Source organism: Anolis carolinensis, chromosome 3 (assembly GCF_035594765.1).
Source record: "Anolis carolinensis isolate JA03-04 chromosome 3, rAnoCar3.1.pri, whole genome shotgun sequence".
Taxonomy (NCBI): Eukaryota; Metazoa; Chordata; class Lepidosauria; order Squamata; family Dactyloidae; genus Anolis; species Anolis carolinensis.
In genome coordinates, this window is record NC_085843.1 from 283,341,222 (window position 1) to 283,362,856 (window position 21,635).

At 42.2% G+C, this 21,635-nt stretch overlaps 1 protein-coding gene across 1 annotated transcript in view; it reads right to left on the bottom strand.

Moving 5' to 3' along the window:
• tnk2 (tyrosine kinase non receptor 2) overlaps window positions 1-21,635 on the bottom strand; it is a 192,872-nt gene that overhangs the window by 170,585 nt on the left and 652 nt on the right. The gene's annotated exons all lie outside the window — the stretch shown is intronic.

A 21,635-nucleotide genomic window follows, 5' to 3' on the forward strand; every position in this document is an offset into this window, starting at 1 on the left:
TGCCCAACCCCCTTCTGCCTTTGTGCACCAAAACATAAAGCACCCCTGACCAACAACAACAACATTAACAACAACAACAAAAATAATAGCATTGTAATAATCACGGTTGGAAGAGATTGCTAGCTTTCAAGAAAAAAGATTCCACAACAGGGCTGCAGAGTATTCTTTCAGTCATTCACACTGGAATGACTGAGGAGGGAGAGAGGCACATGCGGATTCCCTGCCTGTGTCCTCCGCAACAGCGAGAAAGGTGTGTGCGTAGCGAGGAAAAGGCCTGTGCCTTTCTCTCCTCCCTCGGCTGGTACGCACCTTTCCTGCTGCCTTCCTCGGTGGCACCGGCGGGAAAGCTGCCTGCGGGGCGAGGGAGGAAAGGCACAGGCCTTTTCCTCGCCCCATGTGCATCTTCCTTGGTGGCAGCGGCGGCGGTGAGAAAGGTGCGTGCAGGGTGCACATGGTGCAAGGAAGGTGCGCATGGTGCGAGGAAAAGGCCTGCGCATTTCCTCCCTCACCCTGTGGGCAGTTTTCCTACCCCCACCACCGAGGAAGGCAGCGGGAAAGGTGCGTGCCGGGCGAGGGAGGAAATGCGCAGGCCTTTTCCTCGCACCATGCGCACCTTCCTCGGTGGCAGCAGTGGAAAAGCTGTGTGTGGGGCGAGGAAAAGGCCTGCACCTTTCTCTCCTCCCTCGCCCGGCGCACACCTTTCCCACCACCTTCCTTGGTGGCGGTAGTGGGAAAGCTGCCCATGGGGCGAGGGAAGAAAGGCGCACGCCTTTTTCTCACCCCATGGGCGCCTTCCTCGGCGGTGGCGGTGGAAAAGGTGCGTGCGGGGCAAGGGAGGAGAGAAGCGTGCACGCGCGGGCTGGATAAATGGCTCCGACGGGCCGGATGTGGCCCGCGGGCCGTAGTTTGGGGACCCCTGCTCTACTGTTTATATATATATGTAATGGAATCACGGCACCGGACAAAACAACTAAACTAAATGCCCCACAACCTCAAAAATTGACTGCAGAACCTCTCATCCACACCTCTACATTCATACAACAAAAAGAAAAGAAAAATAAAGTCCTAGCCACAGCAACGCGTGGCTGGGCACAGCTAGTGTGTGTGTGTGTGTGTGTGTGTGTGTATATATATATAGAAGAGGGGAAGATGCAAAGGAATAGAATCATAGAGACATCCCGTCCAACATGCTTTTGGCATGCAGGAAAACACAATCCAAGCACTCCCAACAGATAGTCATCCAGCCTCTGTTTGGAGTCCATATTACACTGCTGAACAGCTCTGACCATCAGGAAATTCTTCCTAATGTTGACGTTGAATCTCTTTTCTTGGAGTTTAGATCCATTACATGTATCCTATTCCCTGGAGCATCTGATAGGACATCCTTCAAAACATGGAAACATGGCTCTTCTGTCCCTAATTTATCTACTTTTCTATTTACATACCACCCTATCTCCCCAAGAGGACGCAGGGTGGTTTCCAACATAAGCAAAACATTCAATTGCCAAAAGAAGACCATACAGGAAGATGGACATCATAAAACAAAACACAGGTAAAGGTAAAGGTTTTCCCCTGACGTTAAGTCCAGTCGTGTCCGATTCCGGGGGTTGGTGCTCATCTCCATTTCTAAACCGATGAGCCGGCGTTGTCCGTAGACACCTCCAAGGTCATGCGGCCACTGGCATGACTGCATGGAGTGCATTACCTTCCCACCAGAGCAGTACCTATTGCTCTACTCACATTTGCATGTTTTCAAACTGCTAGGTTGGCAGAAGCTGGAGCTAACAGTGGGTGCTCACTCCGCTCCCCAGTTTCGAACCTGTGACCTTTCGGTCAGCAAGTTCAGCAGCTCAGCGCTTTAATATGCTGCGCCACCAGTGGTCCTTAAAACAATAATAATAATAATAATAATAATAATAATAATAATAATAATAATAAAACTTTATTTATACCCCGCCACCATCTCCCCAACGGGGACTCGGGGCGGCTTACATGGGGCCATGCCCAAAACCATACAATATGACAGAATAATAATATAATAATAATAATAAAACTTTATTTATACCCCGCCACCATCTCCCCAACGGGGACTCGGGGCGGCTTACATGAGGCCATGCCCAAAACAATACAATATAAACAGCATATAAAAGAACAACACATCACAACACAATAAATAATAATATCCATTACAAAATAAAACAAGGAGACAATGAAGAACAAGGGCAGACCACATGAACATTAAGTTAAAACTCGGGGTGAGAGAGACATAAAAATAAAAACCACAGCGATCATACCACATACAATCCTGCTAAAAACCATAAAAATTAAAATCCAGTTTTAGCCAATTCCATCAGATGGGTTCAAAGTACCAATGGTCAGAATTTCAGAGTGGACATGGCCAGCTATGAAGGGCTAGGCAAAGGCTGATGCGACATACTCAGATTTCTAAGCCTTGACTTCCCAGCACTATTTAGCAAAGAAGATTTTTTTTCCCGTGTCAGGAGTGACTTGACCAGATGCAGACTTAACAAAGCAGAGAAGATGATAGACCTTGTAGAACTAAAGCTCCCGTGACTTCAAAGCACTGAGCCAGTGCAGTGTAGCTGTACCCTGAGTAAGTTGGGAAAGCCCTGTGGCACGAAACACGTGAAAGCGAGCGCTGCCTACGCACGCTGGTTATTGCACGAGTACGGCAGGAATCCAGGACGCGTGCCAGAGCGGAAGAGAAACAGGCAAGACACCGGCTTCGCTCTCCAAAGCCCCAGTGGGACACACGTCACAGGTTGGGAAATTCTCCCTCCAAGTAGGAGACCTTGTCGAGGAGGTTTAATAACGGCTGAGGTTCCTTCTAGACAGGAGGGAATCTTTTGTTATATCCCACCGCTGCCACCCAATTGTAAAGGATTACTTAATTTAATGCCGGCCACCAATTGTAAAGGGGCTAATTATTAAAACAACTGCCACCAATTCGGGAAAGTTGCTTAATTACAACTGCCACCAATGTGGAAAGATGGAACCACCAAAGATTCAGGGAGGAGACCTTTTACTTTTTATTCTTTTCTTCTTATTATTTACTTCAGATGGTAGCGTACTTAGTTTGTGATATATATGACAGAGGCTTCGATGTTGGAAAAACAAGAACAAGTTTATTCAGGCACAAAGCTTAATGGTTACACTGATGTTTCTCATGTAGAGGTATTCTTCTTATTAACAGTTACAATTCTCAAATAAGATGAATCAACTCTCTAAAATATTACTTCTTTCACCTAAGGTAATTAAACCCTATTCCTCAGCCACTTTTAAACCACAGTCACCCCTGTGATGTGCTATCACAGCTTCTCTGTTCCTTACCAGGCCACAGATTATACCAAATAAGTCACCAAACTTATTTTAAATTGACTCAAAACGACCTATTGAGTCTCCCTAATCCCCTAACCTAGGATCAGTCTTCCCTGTGCCTCATCAGAACACAGACTGGCTCTCTTTTTTAAAAAAAACTCTGCTCTTCTTCAGCTAACCAGCAGTTGGCTCCGCCCACTTCTCCATGGCAACCAGCCTCTGAGTGCTGAGAGGAACAACTGCAATACTGACTTTTTAAAAACACAACCCCACAATTAAACATAACTTTTGTATACCAAAAATTTGTGCTTCATTACAAATGGTTATTGCACGAGTACGGCAGGAATCCAGGACGCATGCCAGGGCGGAAGAGAAACAGGCAAGACAACGGCTTCGGTCTCCCAAGCCCCAGAGGGACACTTGTCACGGGTTGGGAAATTCTCCCTCCAAGTATGAGACCTGTTCAGCAGTGGAATATTCTGCTGCCTGAGCCTCCTTCTCTGGAAGTTTTGAAGTACAGGCGGGATGGGGAACTAACAATCACACGTCCTAAATGGTTTGCCTGCATGTCCAGTCTTTACTCCCTTCTTGTCAGTTTTAGGATACCCCACAATTTAAATTTGCATGGATCTTTGCACATCTGTATCTTTTAGAAAGGTAGTCGTGCTGCAAGTCATGTAGGCAATGGCTTTAAAGTTAAGAAGTTATAAAAGAGATACCTATTGATCTACTCGCATTGCATGCTTTCAAACTGCTAGGTTGACAGAAGCTAGGACTGACAATCAGGAGCTCACTCCAACTCATGGGAAATTCTCCCTGAAATTACGAGACCTGGGGTGAGTTCCCGATTGTCAGTCCTAGCTTCTGTCAACCTAGCAGTTCGAAAGCATACAATGGGAGTAGATTAATAGGTACTGCTTCGGCGGGAAGCTAAGGGGCACCCACATGCCAATCTTTTTTTTTTTTTTTTGCTGGCATGTGGGATGCCCCTTTACCTTCCCAATGAGGCGGTACCTATTGATCTACTCGCACTGCATGCTTTCAAACTGCTAGGTTGACAGAAGCTAGGACTGACAATTGGGAGCTCACCCCAACTCATGGGAAATTCTCCCTGAAATTACGAGACCTGGGGTGAGTTTCCGATTGTCAGTCCTAGCTTCTGTCAACCCAGCAGTTTGAAAGCATGCAATGCGAGTAGATCAATAGGTACCGCCTCGGTGGGAAGGTAAAGGGATGCCTCAAATGCCAGCAAAAAAAAAAAAGATTGGAGATGTCTACGGATAGCAAGACTCTTTCGGTATGAAAAATGGAACAAGAGCGCCTCCTCATGGCTAGAAGTTGAGCATCACCTCCAGACGCCGGAGATGGAAAAAAGGGGAAGGCATGTACCTTATCTGTGTTTTGTACGTTGTTGTTTATATAAAAAGGCATTTAATGTTTGCCTTAGATGTGTAATGTAATCTGCTCTGAGTCCCTCCGGGGCGATAAGGTAAAGTAAAGGTTTTCCCTTGACATTAAGTCTAGTTGTGTCCGACTCTGGGGGTTGGTGCTCATCTCAATTTTTAAGCCGAAGAGCCGGCGTTGTCCACAGACACCTCCAAGTTCATGTGGGCATAGGCATGACTGCATGCTGCGCCATTATCTATATTGATCTACTCACATTTCATGTTTTCAAACTGCTAGGTTGGCAGAAGCTGGGGTTAACAGCAGGAGCTCACCCCCCTCCCTGGATTTGAACTGCTGACCTTTCAGTCAGCAAGTTCAGCAGCTCAGTGGTTTAACCTGCTGCGTCACCGGGGAGATAAAGCAGAATATAAATAAAGTGCATTATTATTATTATTATTATTATTATTATTATTATTATTATTATTATTTGTTCAGTTGTCGTTCACCCACATCGCCCACAAGAAAGTAGGAAACCATGAAAACGAACAAAATCTGGCTAACAGATTTTTTAAAAAATAACTCTAAAATCAGAACAGTAAATAAAGAACAACACTCAGAAAACAGGGGAATTCCAGACAGGAGACAATCAGAACCAGCTACCCTAATACCTCCCAACAAAGGATTCCCCAGGCAGGAAGCAGCCAGGCTTTGAAGCTGCAAGGCCATTCAATGCTAATCAAGGGGATCAATTGCAATATTTACACTTTCTTCCAACAAACAAGAGTTCTTTCTCCCACCCTGGACATTATTCCAGAGATATATAAACCCCACTTGACTATTTTCCAACAGAGCTCACAACCTCTGAGGATGCCTGCCATAGATGTGGGCGAAATGTCAGGAGAGAATGCTTCTGGAACATGGCCAGACAGCCTAGAAAACTCACAGCAACCCAGCGATTCCGGCCATGAAAGCCTTCGACAGAACATCAATCTCTCCTAACTTTATACCTCAGCTCATTCCATTGTGTTTTGACTTTGCTAATGTGATGCTAATGGAAGGTTGTTGTGGGGTTGTTGTGTTTTCCAGGCTGTCTGGCCATGTTCCAGTAGTATTCTCTCCTGACATTTCGCCCACATCTATGGCAGAGGTTGTGAGGTACACTTGCTTCCAACAGACCAGAATTCTTTCTCCCACCCTGGACATTATTCCAGAGATATATAAATCCCACTTGACTAATTTCCAACAGACCTCACAACCTCTGAGGATGCCTGCCATAGATGTGGGCGAAACATCAGGAGAGAATGCTTCTGGAACATGGTCAGACAGCCCGGAAAACATACAACAACCCTGTGATCCCGGCCATGAAAGCCTTCAACAACGCATTTGTTTTGTTTCTTGCCCAGGGGTCCTCAAACTTTTTAAGTGGAGGGCCGGTTCATGGTCCCTCAGACTGTTGAGAGGCCGAATTATCATTTGAAAAAAACCCACACAAATTCCTATGCACACTGCACATGCCTTATTTGTAGTGCAAAAAAACCCCAACAACAATTATTTGTTTGTTTGTTTGTTTACTACATTTATACCCCACCGACTCTCATCCCGAAGGGGGCTCAGAGCAGTTTACAAGTTGTATGTACATACAATATATTATATTATTAGCATAGCACAATATTAGCATTATATATTACTATATTATACTATACCACTATACTGTAATATTAAGAATATTACATTTAATATATAATTAATATTATTATATTGTATTATTATTAGTATTATATTGTATTACATTATATTATTATTATCAATATTGTATGTATATAGGTACACAATATATGATATTATTACCATAGCACAATATTAGTAAATGAAAAAACAATACAATGTTTAAAAATAAAAACAATTTTAACCTACATAATCCTACCAGGATTTCAATGGGAAGTGTGGGCCTGCTTCTGGCCAATGAGATAGTCAAGTTAATTAGGATTTGTTGTTGTTGTGTGCCTTCAAGTCATTTCTGACTTTGGTGAGCCTAAGTCTAAAACTGAGGACGGGGGCCAGGTAAATGTCCTTGGAGGGCCGCATCCGGCCCCCGGGCCTTAGTTTGAGGACCCCTGTTCTTGCCTAACAGCCTGGGACCTTTCAGGGGTTGGTCTTGATGGCCTCTGGGGGTCCCTTCCAACTCCAGGATTCTATTGTCCGATGTCCATCCCCCGACCCTTAATGCACCCAGGGAACACTTTAGCATGTGCTTCTTGCATAATGGGTGTCTAAACACTGGCTATATCGCAGTAATGCCTTCAGCGTGCCTGTGAAGACTTGATGTGATGACAGGGATGGAATCTTTTTGGATCCCACCGCTGCCACCAATTTGTGAAGACTTGATGTGATGACAGGGATGGAATCTTTTTGGATCCCACTACTGCCACCAAAATGCGAAGGGTTCACCTTCTACCTCTATGTATTTCACTTTTCTATGTTGTCGCTGCCACCACCTTTGAAAGATGCTTTGCTCAAATAATAAGCAACATTTGAAGAAACAGTAACTTGTTTATTTATAGCACAAAGCTTGATGGTTGCAAGAATGTTATAACTTAAGTTGAACGATGTTACTTCTGTACAGTAAGTGTTGCAAGACTTCTCAATAGTTTCACTGAGCTTAGTATGGTATCAACTTTATATTACTTGTTTCTTTCAGTTAGGAATGCTGTCCTTCTTGAACTTAACTAATCTGTACCCGATCTAACTTGGACTGGGGAGTTTAACTGGTTAACCCTAGTCCTTCTATGACTTAGGGATGTAACCTCAGCTCTTTAGTTATTCCTACTAAAGGCTCAGCAACTTTAGTTTTAGCCCTTCTCCGCTAAAACTCTCTAGCTGCTCAACTTCCTCCCACAATCTCTTTTTTTCGATCACACTCCTTTCTCACTGAACAGAACCAACTGCTCTGCTCAACCGACAAACTCCAACTGCCCAATTCCAACTGCTAAATTTTGAATTCTAAGGCTTCCACCAGCAAGGTGAAGCCACGCCCCTTTTCCTGGCCATGCCTTAGAGGCTCCCAACTTCTGTATAAGAATAGCTGAAATATATAACCTTAAACAGTCAACCTAAACATAGCAATCATGAATAAAACACAATGATCATGACATCTTTATTCTACTGTCTTCTACTGTCCGATGTCCATCCCCCGACCCTTAATGCACCCAGGGAACACTTTAGCATGTGCTTCTTGCATAATGGGTGTCTAAACACTGGCTATATCGCAGGAATGCCTTCAGCATGCCCATCAGTGGATCCCTTTGCACAGACACGGCACGGTTTGTGAGTTGGAAGGGAAGGGATCCCGTTGTCATCTGAGCGCAGCTGCTGTGTGGGAAGTGGGAATTTCATTCGACTGCATTGCAATGTGTGGCAAAAGCAGGATTCCGCATTATGTTGTCAGCCAGTACTTTCCTTGTCATGCGAGCCCTGGATCCGATCTGGGTTTGCATCCAAACTTTACATCCAATAAATGTTGGAGATGCAAAACCCATATAGGCTCCTACTTCCACATGTGGTGGAAGTGTAAGAAACTAGAAAAATTTTGGACGGGAATCTTGGAAGAGATTAATATAATATTGAAAACTAAATTTGTTAAAAAACCAGAATTACTCTTATTAGGTTTATACGACCCTAGGGATAAGATCGACCCCAATATAGACAAACTTTTCACCCTTTTTATTACTGCAGCAAGACTCGTGATCGCAAGACTCTGGAAATCTACACAAAACCCAACAAAAGATTTATGGTTAGAAAAACTATTGGAAATCAAAAATATGGACCAACTATCCTTTCTGATTAAAAGAATGAATGGAGCACCAATGAAAGCCACGGACTGGACTTATGTTGAGGACTATTTAAGGAAAAAAATACAAATAAGTTAAGTCGGATGAGGAATAATATAAGAAGAATCATAAATGGAAGTTCTAACTCACACCCATTCACACCCACCCCCCTTTTTAGCTTCCCCTTTTTTTTTCTTTTCTTTTCTTTTCTCCTTTTGTTTCGTCTGTTCGTACCCCCCTTACCCCTTTTGCTTCTCACGTGGTTACGGTATTATTGTCATACTGTTTTATGGTGAATGTATATATGTTTATTTGTTTGTCTGTTTGCTGAAAATTTTTCACTAATAAAAACTATGAACAAACTTTACATCCAAAGAAGCAAACCAATGAGTTGAACTCGGGACTCGAAACAATTTCAGCACTGGACTATAAAATTGTTTGATTTAATACAAATGGACAGTTTAACGCAGAAACTAAATGACATCAAGGATAAAACAGATTGGTCTGGTTTCAACGCTTTTATCCGAAACGGAGGAAACACTCTCATAATAGACTTATCTGACGTATGAAATCACTAAAATCTACCCTGTTTCCCCGAAAATAAGACATCCCCAAAATATAAGACCTAGCAGAGGTTTTGCTGAATTGCTAAATATAAGGCCTCCCCCAAAAGTAAGACCTAGCAAAGTTTTTGTTTGGAAGCATGCCCACCAAACAAAACACCAGAACTTGCAGGATCGGTAAATGTACATACCAGTTGTACATGGAAATAATGGTAATAATATATTAAAATGTTATATTATTTATATTTATACAGTAGTAACAAGAAATTCTTGACAGGAGTCATAGTTTGTCTGGTTTGGTTATGTTGGTTTGTGATGACAACTACTGTACAGTATATAATAAATGTTCATAATTCTTCTTCATGGAAAAATAAGACATCCCCTGAAAATAAGACCTAGCACATCTTTGGGAGCAAAAAATAATATAAGACACTGTCTTATTTTCGGGGAAACACGGTAAAGAAGAAAAACTGGGAAAGACAAAGGACAAATCCACAAAAAGTATTTCCCCAAGAGGACAATGGGAAGTCCTTTATATATATACTATCTGTGCCCGGCCACGCGTTGTTGTGGCAAAGTGGTGGTGGTATTGGTTAAAAATTGTTGTGTAATTTTTATTTGACGTTATTTGTATTTTTTTAATTAATTTTATTGTAAGTTATCTTTTTATTTATTATATTTTATTATTTTCTTGTATTATTTTTAGTTATTTTCTGTTATTATAGTATTTTATTGTATTAATTTTTTAGTGTTTTTTATTATTTTTATTGGGTTGCTAGGAGACCAAGTTGGAGGAGCTTAGCCTTCTAACTGGCAGCAATTGGATAAAAGCAATTATTCCTCTCTCTCTAATTAGGACTTTATTTTTCTTTTCTTTTTGTTGTATCAACCTAGAGGCGTGGATGATGGGTTGAGTTGTCAAATTTCGAGGTTGGGGGGCCTGTAGTTTTGTTGTTTTGTGGGTCGCCGTGATGCCATCACTCTTTTATATATATAGATATATCCATTTTTTCCCAAGGTCTTTTTTTTCTTTTCTTTTTTTCTCTTCTTCTCCATTTTTTCTCTCTTCTCTTTTGTTTGTTTCTCGTTTTGTTTATTCTCCAGCACTTTTCCCTCACTATCCTATACTTATTATGTTTTCCTAGCTTTCCCTGTAACCTCACTTATAACATAATAAAAATCATTATTTAAAAAAAAACAAAAAACAATTTCAGCACCTTGGTTAGGCCCTGCAAAATTGGAACTAAAAACCACAGCAGATTCTATCTATCTGCAATGCAAACACCATATTTTAGGGGGATATGTGGTCCTGGATTTACTGCAATACTGTGACATCACGGATAATAGCAATTTCTATTGAAATGAATGACTTCCAGTGGAATCATGCAATAGCATCATGCTGGAGGACCTAGGCTCACTGATCTTGCATTTCTATGTCTTCCAATGTGACTCGATCGCCCCATATAAAATCCAGATTATATGCTCTGAACTGGATTATATGGCAGTGTAGATACATATAATTCAGTTCAAAGCCAATAATGTGGATTATCTACTTTGATAATCTGGATTATATGGCAGTGTAGAAGGGACCGAAGGCTAGATCTGAAATGCCGCCCTGAGTTTGCAGGCTGGGTTGTTGATACCAAGGTGACTTGGAGGTCTCTCGTTCCTGAGTTGCATTAATCGAAGTTATCTTTCCAGCAATTAATAAGTTAGCTTGAATTGGTGTGAGTTTTATGGCTACATTCCAGTAGCATTCTCCCCTGACCTTTCACCTGCATCTGTGGCTAATGGCATCTTCAGAGGTTCTGTTGGAAGTGAGGCAAGTGGAGTGTAATAATAATAATAATAATAATAATAATAATAATAATAACAACAACAACTTTATTTTTATACCCCACCCCATCTCCCCGAAGGGACTCGGGGCGGCTTACATGGGGCCTTGCCCGATACAACAAACAAATAACAATAACAGAACAATAACACAATTATCCCAATAAAAACATCAGCATCAGTAAAAAACAATCATTAAAATCAACATGAAACATATAATGTTATATATACATATATATATATATATATATATGTATGTATGTATGTATGTATGTATGTATGTATGTATATATCTGTGGGATAATGTCCAGGGTGGGAGAAAGAAAGAACCCATGTCTGTTTGAAGCAAGTGCAAATATTGCAATTAGCAAACTTGAATACCATTGAGTAGCCTTAGCAGCTGCAAAGTCAATCCATGAGAGTATCTGCATAGAGGCAGCCTGGCCTCTGTTGCCTGGAGGCATCCTCTCTTTGGGACGTGTTAACTGGCAAGCTTGCAAATTGTAACATTCACACTTGCTTCAATAGACAAGGGCTCTTCCTCCCACCCTGGATACTTCACAGATGTATGTGTGTTTGTGTGTATGTGTATGTGTGTATACACACACACATATATACATACATATATACATATACACTCCACTTGCTACACTGCCAACAGAACCTCTGAGGATGCCAGCCACAAATGCAGGAGAAACGTAAGGAGAGAATGTTGCTGGAACATGGCGTGGAAAACTCACATCAATTCAGTGATTCTGGCTATGGAAGCCTTCAACAACACATTGAACAGCTAGCTAGCTAGCTAGCTTGCCCTTCCTTCCTTCCTTCCTTCCTTCCTTCCTTCCTTCCTTCCTTCCTTCCTTCCTTCCTTCCTTCCTTCCTTCTTGTCTTCCTCCCTTCGATCCTTTCTTCCTTTCTTCCTTCCTTCTTGTCTTGCTTCCTTCTTGTCTTCCTCCCTTCGATCCTTTCTTTCTTCCTTCCTTCCTTTCTTCCTTCTTGTCTTCCTTCCTTCTTGTCTTCCTTCCTTCCTTTTTGTCTTGCTTCCTTCCTTGTCTTGCTTCTTTTCTTCCTTCCTTCTTGTCTTCCTTCCTTCTTGTCTTCCTCCCTTTGATCCTTCCTTCCGTCCTTCTTGTCTTCCTTCCTTCCTTCTTGTCTTCCTTCCTTCCTTTTTGTCTTGCTACCTTCCTTGTCTTCCTTCCTTTCTTCCTTCTTGTCTTCCTTCCTTCTTGTCTTCCTTCCTTCCTTTTTGTCTTGCTACCTTCCTTGTCTTGCTTCCTTTCTTCCTTCCTTCTTGTCTTCCTTCCTTCTTGTCTTCCTTCCTTCCTTTTTGTCTTGCTTCCTTCCTTGTCTTGCTTCTTTTCTTCCTTCCTTCTTGTCTTCCTTCCTTCTTGTCTTCCTCCCTTTGATCCTTCCTTCCGTCCTTCTTGTCTTCCTTCCTTCCTTCCTTTTTGTCTTCCTTCCTTCCTTCCTTCCTGTCTTCCTTCCTTCCTTTTTGTCTTGCTACCTTCCTTGTCTTGCTTCCTTTCTTCTTTCTTGTCTTCCTCCCTTCGATCCTTTCTTCCTTCCTTCCTTCCTCCCTTCCTTCCTTCCTTTCTTCCTTCTTGTCTTCCTTCCTTCTTGTCTTCCTTCCTTCCTTTTTGTCTTGCTACCTTCCTTGTCTTGCTTCCTTTCTTCATTCTTGTCTTCCTTCCTTCTTGTCTTCCTTCCTTCCTTTTTGTCTTGCTTCCTTCCTTGTCTTGCTTCTTTTCTTCCTTCCTTCTTGTCTTCCTTCCTTCTTGTCTTCCTCCCTTTGATCCTTCCTTCCGTCCTTCTTGTCTTCCTTCCTTCCTTCCTTTTTGTCTTCCTTCCTTCCTTCCTTCCTGTCTTCCTTCCTTCCTTTTTGTCTTGCTACCTTCCTTGTCTTGCTTCCTTTCTTCTTTCTTGTCTTCCTCCCTTCGATCCTTTCTTCCTTCCTTCCTTCCTCCCTTCCTTCCTTCCTTCCTTCCTGTCTTCCTTCCTTCCTTCCTGTCTTCCTTCCTTCCTTTTTGTCTTGCTACCTTCCTTGTCTTGCTTCCTTTCTTCCTTCTTGTCTTCCTTCCTTCTTGTCTTCCTTCCTTCCTTTTTGTCTTGCTTCCTTCCTTGTCTTGCTTCTTTTCTTTCTTCCTTCCTTCTTGTCTTCCTTCCTTCTTGTCTTCCTCCCTTTGATCCTTCCTTCCGTCCTTGTCTTCCTTCCTTCCTTCCTGTCTTCCTTCCTTGCTTCCATCCATCTATCCATCTTTCTTATCTATCTCTTTGCTTACACCTACCTTTCCCTTAAAGCCGGAGCACAAAACGGCTTAATGAAACAAAGAGAAACACAAGTCAAAGCATTCAAAAAGTTGGGATTAAGTACCATTAACCTGTCGATGATTAAATCGAGTTTACAGTACTTGGATGTATCATGAGATGACATGACTCACTGGGAAAAGATGGCAACGCATTGCAAATGGCAACGCATTGCATTGCTCTGACTTTGCAGAGTATTATATATTCCATATTTAATTCCTGATGATGCCTGAAGCAAACCGACTCCGGCAGAAACATCCTGCCCAAACGTGACTTCTGTGGGTTGAGATATGGTCAACGGGGGTGGTAGGGTGGCCTTTGGAGGAGTTTCTTTTCAATTTTGGGGATTTTTCAGGTTAAAGGTGCCTAAAAACCAAACTGAAAATTCTGGGAAGATAATAGGAAGGGACTTAAGGAGCCGTAACCCTATTTTGCCTTGCAATAATACTCTAAGCCAGCGTTTCTTTTTTTTTCTTTTTTTATCTCTTTTTTTAATATATTTTTTAATTGAAGTTTTACCTTATAAGATAGGGTAAATTAACACTGAAAGAGTGAGAACATTTGATTGTATAGAAAGTAAGAATGTCAGCTGCTTCTAACCTAGTGATTTTTTACCTAGTGAGTATTTAATGCCAGTGCTAATGCTTTTTGCTTTTTGGTGTGTTTCTTTGCCAAGTACTTTTGCATTTTTATATCGCCATTTGTTCAGATTTATTATTTTTCTTTTTTATATAAATACTAGCTGTGCCCGGCCACGCGTTGCTGTGGCTTATGGGAATCCTTTGTTGGCCAGGTGGAATAGCAGTGAATAGCCTTGCAGTCTCAAAGCCTGGCCATTTTCTGGAGTAGCTGGAGCTTTTTGTTGTATGAATGTAGAGGCATGGATGAGGGGTTGTGCTGCCAAGTTTACTGTTTCTGGGATGTGTAGTTTTGTTGTTTTGTCCTAGGCCGAAATTTCATTACCCTTTTATATATATAGATGAACACTTCAGCTTTGTTTTTGGTTTTTCTCTCTTTGATTGTAGGAGAACTATAAATCCCAGTAATTACAAATGTCAAGGTCTATTTTCCCTAAACTCCACCAGTGTTCACATTTGGGCATATTGAGTATCGGTGCCAAGTTTGGTCCAGATCCATCGTTGTTTGAATCCACAGTGCTCTCTGGATGTAGGTGAACTACAACTTCCAAACTCAAAGTCAATGTCCACCAAACTTTCCAGTATTTTCTGTTCATTATGGGATGATGCCATCCCATGTGTGCCAAGATTGGTTCAATTCTATCGTTGGTGGATTTCAAAACGCTCTTTGATTATAGGTGAACTATAAATCCCAGCAGCTACAACTCCCAAATGTCAAAGCCTATTTTTCCCAAACTCCACCAGTGTTCAAATTTGGGCATATTGAGTATCCGTGCCAAGTTTGGTCCAGATGCATCATTGTTTGAGTCCACAGTGCTCTCTGGATGTAGGTGAACTACAAATCCCAAACTCAAGGTCAATGTCCACTAAACCCTTTCAGTATTTTCTGTTCATCATGGGAGTTCTGTGTGCCAAGATTGGTTCAATTCCATCATTGGTGGAGTTCAGAACACTCTTTGATTGTAGGTGAACTATAAATCCCAGCAACTACAATTCCCAAGTCACCCATGGGTAGCCATGCGCTTCACACATTCACCAAACGCCCTCTTGCGCACATCCAAGCTGAGCAAAACCTTCATGTGTGTGACCTCATTCCACATGGCAATCTAGGAGCTGGAACCACATCATAAATATTCACCGCACAGATTATTGGCAAAGAGTTTCTGGAAACACAGAAGCACCCTTTTGAAATCCTCACGCCTCCGACTTTTACGTCTCCACACGTTAAACAAAACAGTTTGTGCCTTAAGATGCTAATCGATACCGTCTTTCTTTGGCAGCTGGAACCTCTGATGGAATCGCAGAGCTGGAAGGGAAGCCCAAAGGCCATCTAGTCTAATTCTCCTGATAGACAATCAGCCCTTTCTTTACCTATGGTCTTATGAAACCATCTAGATGGTCTTTGAAGGTCCCTTTCCTTATTTATAGTCTTCTAATGGCCTGATGAGATCATCTAGATGGCCTTTGGGGGCACCTTTCCTTACCTATGGTCATATGAAACCATCTAGATGGTCTTTTGAGGTCTCTTTGCTTACCTATAGTCTTATGAGATTGTCTAGATCAGGGGTCCCCAAACTAAGGCCCTCCAAGGTCACTGATCTGGCCTCTGTCCTAAACTTTAGACTTAGGGTTGACCTAAGTCTACCTGGACTTTGGAGGTCCCTTTCCTTACCTATGGTTTTATGAGATTGTCTAGATGGCCTTTGAGGGTCCCTTTCCTTACCTATAGTCTTCTGATGGCCTTATGAGATCATCTACATGGCCTTTGAGGGTCCCTTTCCTTATCTATGGTCTTATGATGGCCTTATGAGATCATCTAGATGGCTTTTGAGGGTCCCTTTCCTTATCTATGGTCTTCTGATGGCCTTATGAGATCATCTACATGGCCTTTGAGGGTCCCTTTCCTTATCTATAGTCTTCTAATGGCCTTATGAGATCATCTAGATGGCTTTTGAGGGTCCCTTTCCTTATCTATGGTCTTCTGATGGCCTTATGAGATCATCTACATGGCCTTTGAGGGTCCCTTTCCTTATCTATGGTCTTCTGATGGCCTTATGAGATCATCTAGATGGCTTTTGAGGGTCCCTTTCCTTATCTATGGTCTTCTGGTGGCCTTATGAGATCATCTAGATGGCTTTTGAGGGTCCCTTTCCTTATCTATGGTCTTCTGGTGGCCTTATGAGATCATCTACATGGCCTTTGAGGGTCCCTTTCCTTATCTATGGTCTTCTGATGGCCTGATGAGATCATCTAGACGGCCTTTGAGGGTCCCTTTCCTTATCTATGGTCTTCTGATGGCCTTATGAGATCATCTACATGGCCTTTGAGGGTCCCTTTCCTTATCTATGGTCTTCTGATGGCCTTATGAGATCATCTAGATGGCTTTTGAGGGTCCCTTTCCTTATCTATGGTCTTCTGGTGGCCTTATGAGATCATCTAGATGGCTTTTGAGGGTCCCTTTCCTTATCTATGGTCTTCTGGTGGCCTTATGAGATCATCTACATGGCCTTTGAGGGTCCCTTTCCTTATCTATGGTCTTCTGATGGCCTGATGAGATCATCTAGACGGCCTTTGAGGGTCCCTTTCCTTACCTATGGTCTTATGAGACCATCTAGACCAGGGGTCCCCAAACTAAGGCCCGGGGGCCGGATGCAGCCCTCCAAGGTCATTTATCTGGCCCCCACCCTCAGTTTTATAATATAATATTTTTATATCAGTTTTAATAATATAATATATTGTAGATACATATAATATTGATAATAATCTTATGTTATACAATATAATACTAATAGTAATACCATATAATAATATTAATTATATGTTATATATTACATCTATATATATAAATGAGTGATGGCATCACGGCGACCCACAAAACAACAAAAGTACAGGCCCCCCAACCTCGAAATTTGACAACACAACCCATCATCCACGCCTCTAGGTTGATACAACAAAAAGCCAAGAAAAATAAAGTCCTAATTAGAGGGAGAGCAATAATTGCTTTTATCCAATTGCTGCCAGTTTAGAGGGCTAATCTCTGCCCACTTCGTCTCCTAGCAACCAACTCAGCCAAGGGACAGCCAGGGTTCAGTTAGGGACAGGCAGATTTAGGCCTGATTTAGGCTTCTTCCACGGATTATCTAATTTGCACTGGATTATATGGCAGTGTAGACTCAAGGCCCTTCCACACAGCTATATAACCCATTTATAATCTTATATTATCTGCTTTGCACTGGATTATCTTGACTTGAGGAAACAGCCAGGCTTTAAAGCTGCAAGGCCATTATATCTAATCATTTCCCCTAATTGCACCATTCATACTTGCCTCCAACAGACAAAAAAAACAATCAGAAATATTGTATATTCACAACCTTTAGGAAATAATATCCCCTGATGGCGCAGCGTGTTAAAGCGCTGAGCTGCTGAACTTCTGGACCGAAAGGCCGCAGGTTTGAATTGGGGGAGCGGAGGGAGCCCCCACTGTTAGCCCCAGCTTCTGCCATCCCAGAAGTTCAAAAACATGCAAATGTGAGTGCATCAATAGGTACTGCTCCGGCAGGAAGGTAGCGGCGCTCCATGCAGTCATCCCACATGACCTTGGAGGAGTCTATGGACAACGCTGGCTCTTCGGCTTAGAAATGGAGATGAGCTCCAACCCCCAGAGTCAGACACGACTGGACTTAACGTCAGGGGAAAACCTTTACCCTTGACCTTAACTACCACCAATTCATTAATACTTTATTTCCCATACCACCAGACTTCGCCACAGCAACGCGTGGCCGGGCACAGCTAGTATTATATAATAGTATAGTGGTATAGTTCAATATAGTAATATATAATGCTAATATTGTGTTATGCCAATAATATAATGTATTGTATGTACATAGAGCTGCTCTGAGTCCCCTTCGGGGTGAGAAGGGTGCGATATAAATGTAGTAAATAAATGCAGTAAATAAATAATTAATTTTAGACTTAGGCTCGGCCAAAGTCTGACATGACTTGAAGGCACACAACAACAACAATCCTAATTAACTTGACTATTTCATTGGCCAGTAGCAGGCCCACACTTTCCATTGAAATCCTGATAGGTTTATGTTGGTTAAAATTGTTTTCATTTTTAAATATTGTATTCTTTCGTTGTTGTTGTTGTTGCACTACAAATAAGACATGTGCAGTATGCATAGGAATTTGTATTTTTTTTTCAAATGATAATTCGGCCCCTCAACAGTCTGAAGGATTGTGGACCGGCCCTCTGCTTAAAAAGTTTGGGGACCCCGATCTAGACGGTCTTTGGGGGTCTTTTTGCTTACCTATCGTCTTATGAGATTGTCTAGATCAGGGTTCCCAAACTAAGGCCCTCCAAGGTCCTTGACCTGGCCTCTGTCCTAAACTTTAGACTTAAGGTTGACCTAAGTCTGACATGACTTGAAGGCACACAACAACAACAATCCTGTGAATCGGCCCACCACTTAAAAAGTTTGAGGACCCCTGGCCTATGCCCAACAACTTCCACCAAAAAGAGATTCCAATATACTGGTGTGCAAAAGAATGCACAATACAAGGAAAGCTTGGATGCTTGGTCTAAATGCCACTTCTTCTGCCACAAGGAAGTGACTCGTCTTCTTTAGAGATGCCTCTATCAGTAATCACTTCCTACCCATGGAAACAGATCCATGGAATCTTTGTGGTCACAGCCAATGGGAAATAGCTTGACAGCGCATTCATGTTGCAAGGTATTTCTGCCTCATTTCGCCTCGATTGCAAAACCAGCATCAGCCACATGTGACAGGCGCACGGGTTAGTTTCCTGCAGGGTAGGACGTTCAAGGTGTGTGACGGAGCCAATGAACAATGAATGAGGCAATTAATGAATCACGTGTGGCATTTCAAGCCCCTGAAGCACAACACTGGCGCACGCATGACATTCATACAGGCAACAGTCCTGCAAGGTGGGACAATCTCAATATTCATCATATTGAAAACAGAACAAGAATTGGACATAGTGAGAACATGGAGTAAACAACATCTAAAACTAGGCTTTCTGGATAATTTTTCCGGGTGCCTTTTCCAGGCAACAATGGCACACAACACAACATTGATGCTTACAACAAATAATAATAATAATAATAATACTGGGATCTGCACGCATCATCCGAAAATACATCACACAGTCCTAGAAACTTGGGAAGTGTTCGACTTGTGATTTTGTGAAACGAAATCCAGCATGTCTATCTTGTTTGCTGTGTCATACAACGTTGTGTCAATAATAATAATAATAATAATAATAATAATAATAATAATAAACTTTATTTTTATATCCTGTAAGGCAGACCAGTCTCAATGCACATCATATTGAAAATGGAACAAGAAATTGACTTGGTAGATATATAGTGGGAGAATATAAAAAGCTATCGCTTTCTGGATGATGTTTCCAGGTTCTTTTTCCAAGCAACAATGGCACACAACACAACATTCATCTTACAACTTACAACAGTCCATCTCAATGCACATCATACCAAAAAGGGAACAACTCAGAGACTTGGTAGTGAGAACATGGAAGGAAATAACATCTAAAACTATGGCTTTCTCCATGAAGTGTCCTTTGCAAGCAACAATGGCACACAACACAACATTCATGCATACAACAGTCTTGCAGGGTAGACTGGTTTCAATACACAACGACTTGAAGATGGAACAACACAGGAACCTGGTAGATATATAATGGGAGATATATATGGAGGCAACTATCTAAAACTATGGCTTTCTGGATGATGTTGCTTTTTCCAAGCAACAACGGCACACAACACAACATTCATGTTTACAACAGTCCTTTAAAGTAGACCAGTATCAATATTCATCGTATTGAAGGTGGAACAAGAAACTGATTTGATTGATATATAGTAGGAAAATATTAAAAACTATTACATTCTGGGTGATGTTTGCCGTCTCCAGGCAACAACAGTACACAACACAACGTTCATGCTTACAACAGTCCTGTAAGGTAGGCCAGTCTCAATGCACATCATATTGAAAGTGGAACAACACGGGGACTTGGTAGATGTATAGTGAGGACATGGAGGAAACAACATCTAAAACCTCTAAAATCAGGAAAGTAAATAAAGAACAACACTCAGAAACAATCAGGGCCGGTTAACACATCCCAACAAAGGAATCCCCCAGGCAGGAAGCAGCCAGGATGGAAGCTGCAAGGCCATTCAATGCTAATCAAGGTGGCCAATGGCAACATTCACACTTGCCTCCAACAGGCAAGAGTTCTTTCTTTCTTTCTCCTACCCTGTTTCTACATCTCTGAGGATGCCTGCCACAGATGTGGGCGAAACGTCAGGAGAGAATGCTTCTGGAACATGGCCAAACAGCCCAGAAAACTCACAGCAGCCCAGTGATTCTGGCCATGAAAGCTTTCTGTAACACATTTCTAGATTATGTTTGCAGGTGCTCTTTCCAAGCAACAATGGCACACAACACAACACTGATGCTTACAACAGTCCTGTAAAAGGAGATCAGTCTGCATTTTCAATCATATTGTGTGTCAATCATATTGAAAATGGAACAAGAACCAGACTTGGTAGATAGATACTGGCAGAATGGAAGAAACCATATCTAAAACGATGGCTTTCCAAGTGATGCTTGCTGGCGCGCATCACAACATAACATAGCACACAACACCGACATCAGCACACAACATAACTCCAGTGACTCCCAAACTCTAGTCCAGGGGTCCCCAAACTAAGGTCCATGGGCAGGATGTGGTTCTCCAAGGTCATTGACCAGGTAGACTTAAGTCTACCTGGAGGTCTCTTTGCTTACCTATGATCTTATGAGATCGTCTAGATGGTCTTTGAAGTCTCTTTGCTTAGCTACGGCCTTATGAGACCATCTAGATGGCTTTTAGAGGTCACTTTCTTTACCTATGGTCCTATGAGACTGTCTAGATGGCCTTTGGGGGACCCTTTCCTTACCTATGGTCTTATGAAACCATCTAGATGGTCTTTGAGGGTTCCTTTACATATCTATGGCCTTCTGATGGCCTTATGAGATCATCTAGATGGCCTTTGAGGGTCCCTTTCCTTACTGATGGTCTTATGAGATCATCTAGATGGTTTTTGAGGGTCCCTTTCCTAACCGATGGTCTTATGAGATCATCTAGATGGCCTTTGAGGGTCCCTTTCCTTACTGATGGTCTTATAGGACCATAGATGGTCTTTGAGGGTCCCTTTCCTTACCGATGGTGTTATGGGACCATCTAGATGGTCTTTGGAGGTCTCTTTGCTTACCTATGGTCTTATGAGATCATCTAGATGGTCTTTGAAGTCTCTTTGCTTAGCTACGGCCTTATGAGACCATCTAGATGACTTTTGGAGGTCACTTTCCTTATCTATGGTCTTATGAAACCATCTAGATGGTCTTTGAGGGTCCCTTTACATATCTATGGCCTTCTGATGGCCTGATGAGATCATCTAGATGGCCTTTGGAGGTCTCTTTGGTTACCTATGGTCTTATGAGATTGTCTAGAATCCTTCAGGGGGGCTTGGACATCATCTCCCAGAAGCCTCAGTTGTTTTGGCCAACAATCAGGGATTCTGGGAGCTGAAATCTAAAACACCTGGGAGACCAGAGTTCGGGAAATCCTTCAAGCCTATACAAAGACACACATCGCCGGATTGTGCAGAACATGTGTGGTTTCCGGCGCCAAGAACCGACACCATGCAGGAAATTCGTTGTGCC